The sequence below is a fragment of the Theropithecus gelada genome, chromosome 2 (assembly GCF_003255815.1).
Source record: "Theropithecus gelada isolate Dixy chromosome 2, Tgel_1.0, whole genome shotgun sequence".
NCBI lineage: Eukaryota > Metazoa > Chordata > Mammalia > Primates > Cercopithecidae > Theropithecus > Theropithecus gelada.
The window spans coordinates 163139705-163145774 of record NC_037669.1 but is presented as its reverse complement, the minus strand read 5'-3'; the positions used below and the strand labels follow the sequence as shown (position 1 = coordinate 163145774).

Below are 6070 nucleotides of genomic sequence, written 5' to 3'. Positions count from 1 at the left end.
TATGTGGGGCTTTAGGAGGTGGGAACACAGCCAGGGAAAAGGACTCTACCATTTGCGCCCAACTTTCCCTGAAGACTCCGAATCCTGTACACATGGGGCAAGCAGTGGCCATGGTACATCTCAGACTGAGAAGCTCGGATCGAGTAGTTACTGTGACATGGCCCTTTTCAGGACCTCCCTGGTTCTGGGACTGCCCCTCTAGCCTAAAATCAAGTTAGTAAGCCCCAGATATCCTCCAATTAGTCTTCTTTTCATTCAGGAGAACCAGAATCGGTTTTTACTTGTAAATAGATAGCGTGGCTAATAAGATGCCCTTTTCCAAACAGTTTTTCACCTACAAACAATTTTTTGGTGCTAATCTATAATGTTGCCGAGTAAAGTGTTTAACAAGAAGGAAATCAGAGTGATTTTAGCAACAAGAGCATTCATGCCTGTCTTGATCTGGAATTCCTGAGATTTAAGATGGATCTGGAAAAAATCTGTGTTCTCTTAAAGTGTAGCCATGTTTTCATAATTGATGTGTTGTGCCTTTTTCATATACTTTATCTGTGTGCAGCTGTAAAAATTATAAAGAAAAGTTTCTGTCCCCGAAGTATAATTCCTGTACGGAAAGTGGTTTGTTTTTTTTTTGTTTGTTTTGTTTTGTTTTGTTTTTAAGTCACAAGCATGTTTCTGAGAATGTTTATCTCACTTTACTATAACATAATACAATTCAACCTCATGGGCATTCTTTATTCTGACACTTATAACTCTGAGTAAGAACACCATCCATCTTGGGAGAAAATGCACAAGGAGAATGTTTCTTTAATAAATATGCTTAATGTTCAACTAAAGTGTGTCTGTGGCGGAGAAGAGGCAGAATGGATTTTTCTTGAAATTTGTGGAAGGCTAAGTTATTCAACACAGGCTGTCTACTTTGAATAAACTTTATCAACTAAAAACATTAAGAATTTGGGTCTTTGGATGCTGACATTCTTGACCTTGGATACAAACCCAAAGGAAGTGATTGCAACACCAATGGCTATATTTTGGCTGTAATATTCAGTCTGAAGGAGAGATTAATTATGAATGCAACTTTGCCTTTTTGTGTGTAAAATTATTTAGCTTACCATCTTAATGTTTGATTGAACTCTATCTGTGCTAACCATCTAGTTTAATCAATTCTCTCAAACAATTTTCTTCTCTCTGCCACCATCTTGGTCCAGGCTGCCTCATCTCCTGCTCATAGTAACGTGACAGGTTTTTATCTGATTCTGTTACACTCTTCTCACTCCCACTCATCTTCTCCAATCCATTTGCAATAGCTACAGAGATCTGTTGAAACACAAATCTGGTCACTTTATCCTCTGCCAAAGATTAATGTCTTCCCATTGTTCTTAGGATGAAAACCAAAATCATTAATATGCTAAGGCCAGTGTTATCACTTTATTTTTAACATTTAAAAAAAACCCTGAAAGGTCTATCATATAATTGATATCTACCATATCATATAGTCAATTATTTCAAACTAACCAGAGATGGATTTTGAAACTTGTAACTTGCCATAGCTTCATCTTTCAATAACTCTATCAGTAAATAATTGGTAAAATTTCATGCTTTTGATGGGGAAAAACTAACATTGCAAAGAAACAGAAACATCTGGTTTGATGGAAAGAAGATGTCAAAACTAAGCAAAAATATGTAAGTTGGCAAAAATTCGAGCCAAGGAACCATGGAGAAAACAGCCAAGCCCATCCATCGGGAAGCGCCTGGTTAGTGCCCATATCCAGCCTGGAATATACAATCCCAAAAGTTGAAAAATGTGCGGGCAAAATGTAACTTTGACCAATAGTCACTTTTTTGTTGTTGTTTAAAGAAAAGAGTATGTACTTGTCAGTGGGAATAAAAACAAAATGATATGCTTTTGGAATACAATTGCTCCAGTTGCAATACCTTCCTCAGTGGGCAATTGGCCATGCACCATAAAGAACGCGGTGCCAGAGGGAGATCTTTAATACCACATCTTTAGTATAATAGCCCTATTAACCTTCACTTCAGATGGATTGGCCATGGGGTTCACTTCCTTCAGAGCCCCAGCCTACAGAAAAGGACTTATGCAAAACTAGGCTCATTTTTTATTACCCTAGAGGGAAGGGAAGTGTCAAATGTATAAAGATCCACTGCTTTCTCTAAGTTGAGGTTCAGAACTGTAAAATGGTGTGGTTGGACTTGCAAGATCTTTGATCCATGCTAGGATGCATTCTTTGCAGAGGTAATGACAGTATCTTCATTCTCTGGAGGAAAAATTCAGATAGAACTGAATCAAAAATTAAGATGGTAAGCTAAAATTATTTAGCTAAAATTATTTGAAATTATTACATATTAGGCACTTCCCATAAGCCAACAGTTGTTCCCATTTTACAGATGAAAAGATGCAGTATGAGAGAGAAGAGACATCTCTGTCCGCTCCATGCTCAGCATCCTTCCCCCTTTTTCTGGTGCCAGCATCCTGGCTTTCTTTGAGGGACGTGCTTTCTTCCCCCGTGTTGGTGAACAGATGCCAGGAAGCCACCACTCATGGTATCCTGCTCTCTCCTGGCTAGTCATACCCTCTTCCCAAAGAACCCAATCTTGATTGAGTAACAGGCAGATAGAAAATGTTTGAAAAGTATTCATCTCTCCCTCAAAGTATCTTCTACCACAATCTCCCCTCTTCACTTTCTGAGTTCTGGTTCTTCAGTTTATCTTCCTTTCTGACTTAGGTTGCCTGGAGTGGATTTCTGTTGCTTGCAGTTAGATAACTGTAGCTGAAACGAGAGGGTTAGTAGCTTTCCTGCCCACACACATTCTCACTGCTACTTCCCTCACCCTTTCTGCCTCATCTCCCTGCCGCCTGTGGTTGTGATTGCTGAGCACTGGGTGCTTGACGCACGTGGGTCCTGACACTCCTTCCCACACTAGGGTAGTGGAGGAGGTGGTCATGCTGTGCTCTCTGGGCACAAGGCTTTGGGTTGCTGTTTCTCAGTTCTTAGTCCAGTTCTCAGCTGGACTGCACGCAAGCTGAGCTTCCATCTCAACGTGGTTTGAAGATGGCCAAATGCTCTGGTGGCCTCCAAGTATTCATTCCCTGACTTGTTTTTGTTGTCTGAAGCTCCACCATGAAGGTCACTAGCTATGGGACTATTTCTAGGAAGGTCTTGTTGAATGGCATTAAGCTAGGAGTTGGTTAACCCTAGCATGATAGTAGGGTGTATTTCATGTCTATTGATTATCTAATCTTACATAATTCTTTTTAATAAGTATTTTATTCATCACAGTGACTATATATATATATACACACACACACATATATATACACATATATATTTGAAATATAGTGGTAGAACCCTGTGGGAGACACAGAAGAGATTGGTCCATGGACAATAAGCTTATCAACGGATTTGAAGATCATCTCTGTCTCCCCCAAAGAGCCTCCTGGTCTATGGGTGGGGATCCACTGCATTAATCTGTACAGTATTCATTACCAGATAAGAAGGATTCATTTGACAGACAGTCGAGGCTGGAGAATCACACCCAGACAGTTGCATTGTGCTGGAGCCTCCTCTGCTCAAAGCTCAAAGCAGACCCCCAGAAGACAGCCCCACAGGGACCTGGATATGGATTCTGCAGGTACCTTTCAGAGGGCGTTTAACTTACAGGAGGGCTTTGAAGACTAATTTTGCTGCCTCGTGGTTTGGGTTTGTTTGTGCCAACATTTTTTGAGAATCAGCAGTGGAAATATAAGAAATGCGGTCCTGATTTTAGGAACAACAGTTTTCTTGCTAAAACTGCCTGGTGCTTGAAAACTGAGGCCCATGGCTAGAGTGTGGCAACCATGCAGGGCATGTTTTGTTTTCCAGCTGAGCCTAGGGTGCAGCTGATCGTAGGAGGGACTTGTGTGGACAGAGCTGAGGGTGGCCTGGGGAGCACAGTCTGCAAGGAGAAAAGACACATTTGTTTAATCTTGTTTGGGGACAGGGGCTGGAGGGGAGAAGCTCCAAAATGGAAGAAAGGAAGATACGGAAAAAGAAATAACCAGGGGGTCTGATTCCAGCCCAGCCCAGGGACTAATAATAAAAACTCCCACTTATTGTTCATTTGGTCAGGGCCAGGCGCTGTGCATCCTCTTGCTCGGTCCTCCCAACAACTCTGTCGCAGGTACTTTTACTATCCTTTCCATTTTAGAGAAGAAGAAACAGGCTTGGATGGTAATTTTCCCAGAGTCATGAAACCAGATCTGTTGTTCTTTGAAAGCTGACTTAAAGTCCCTCCGGGGCTAACCTTTAGTGGCATGTTTCCGTATCCGTGGGCACGTGACAGAGCTCCAGTGAGTGAAACCTGAAGGGGACACTTTTTTTGGCACCTCAACATTATCAGCTTTGGGAGTTGAGTGAATCAACCAACCTCAAGGGTGGGGCATTACTGTCCTTGAGGAACTAAAGTGCACACCAGCTGTGGAAACTTGAGACTCTGTCTCTTCGTCTGTAAAATGGGATGACAATGCCTCCTGTATCAGAACTGACAGAAAACACAGAGTAACAGTAGCCTAACGGAAGTATATTTCTTTCTCACATAAGCAATCTCTGGAAATTACAGTCCAGAGTTTGTATGGCGGCTCCGTGGTCATCAAGTACCCAGGATTTCTGTATTTTTGTTCTGTTATTGTCACCAAATTTCTTCCATCTCATAGTCCTAAATAGCTGCTCTAGCTCCAGCCACTGCTTCTGCTTTCATTCATCCAGAAGGTGGAAGGGGCAAAGTATGGCACAAGCCCCTTTAAGGTCACTCCCTTCCTGGAAGTTGTACACGACCCTTCAGTTGACATCCCATTGGTCAAATTCAGTCACATGCCAAACCCAACCTTCAAGGAAGCTGCAAGAAATCTTTTTTCTGGGAGACCACAAGTTTAGCTAAAAGCCAGGAGTTCCATTCCTAAAAAAGAAGGGAAGAAGGGCTACTGAGGCTGCTGGGAAGCTGGAATGAGTTAAACATATGTAAGTTATCCAGCAGGGGGCTTTCCTAGCACTTCGTGTACACTAGATAAACACTAGTCGTAAATCTTTCCTTCCTTCCTCTACAAGCTTTCTGCCAAAACTTTCCAATTTGGTTATATCTACTTTTACATTTGGACAACAGGCTGATCAGGCACTTATCTTTTGGTGTTCTTATTATTTTCTAACATTTTGTAATAGAAAAATTTTAATATACCATTAATTTTTTTAAAGCTCCTTGCTGTCTCCAAAGATTTCTTAGTAAGGGAATGGTCTTTATTTCTAAAGTTGCAATCCTTGGCTCTCCCCTTTCCCATAATATAATTAATGCTCATCACAGAGGGCAAGTAAAAATGACATCAGTATCATAATAAAGTGTGATAACTGAGAAAGCAAAACACCATACTCATCTTTTCTTGGCCTTGGGATCACTATTGAAGCTCACAGCACTTCTCAAAAGGCAAAATAGGGTCTGCCACACACAGGCTATTAGATTTTGGGCAAGTCAGTGTCCTGCTGTAAACCTTTGTTTACTCATCTGGAAAATGGGGGTGTGAGGATTAAATGGAATGATTCATGGAAGGAAAACTCTCAGCAGACAGCCTGGCACATTATAAGCCCTCCACAAAGGGTAGAACTTATTGATTTGTTTATTTTTCTATCCAAAAGGATATTAGGCTTAGTGGGAGATTTTTATCAAGGCTTCAAGCTCATGACATTTTGCTTTTGTTATAATAAAACATAAGCTCTTAAAAGGCTTTATTCATTATATCCCCAAACTGGAAACAGTCCAGTCCATCAACAAAAGAATAAAGAAACTCTGGCCTATTCATGCAAAAGAATACTGCTCAGCGATCAAAAGGAATGAACATGGGTGAATCTCAGGACCATTATGCCGAGTGAAAGAAGCCAGATGCAAAAGAGCACATACTGTATGAATCCACATACTTAAAGTTCTATAACAGGCAAAACTAATCTATGACAGACTTTTAAGAACCAGGATCGTGGTTGTGTCTGGAGGGTGGAGGGAGTGGATTACTGAGAAGGAATCTGAAGGAACT

The 6070-nt window shown here is 41.1% G+C and overlaps 1 long non-coding RNA gene across 1 annotated transcript; it reads right to left on the bottom strand.

Annotated features, from left to right (window-relative positions):
- Positions 1 to 258: 258 nt before the first annotated feature.
- LOC112619595 lies at positions 259 to 4767 on the bottom strand. The gene is made up of 3 exons (XR_003118257.1): positions 4591 to 4767; positions 2122 to 2273; positions 259 to 1314 (listed from the first exon to the last, which is right to left on the bottom strand). It is a non-coding gene; the product is annotated as an uncharacterized LOC112619595 (long non-coding RNA).
- Positions 4768 to 6070: the final 1303 nt, after the last annotated feature.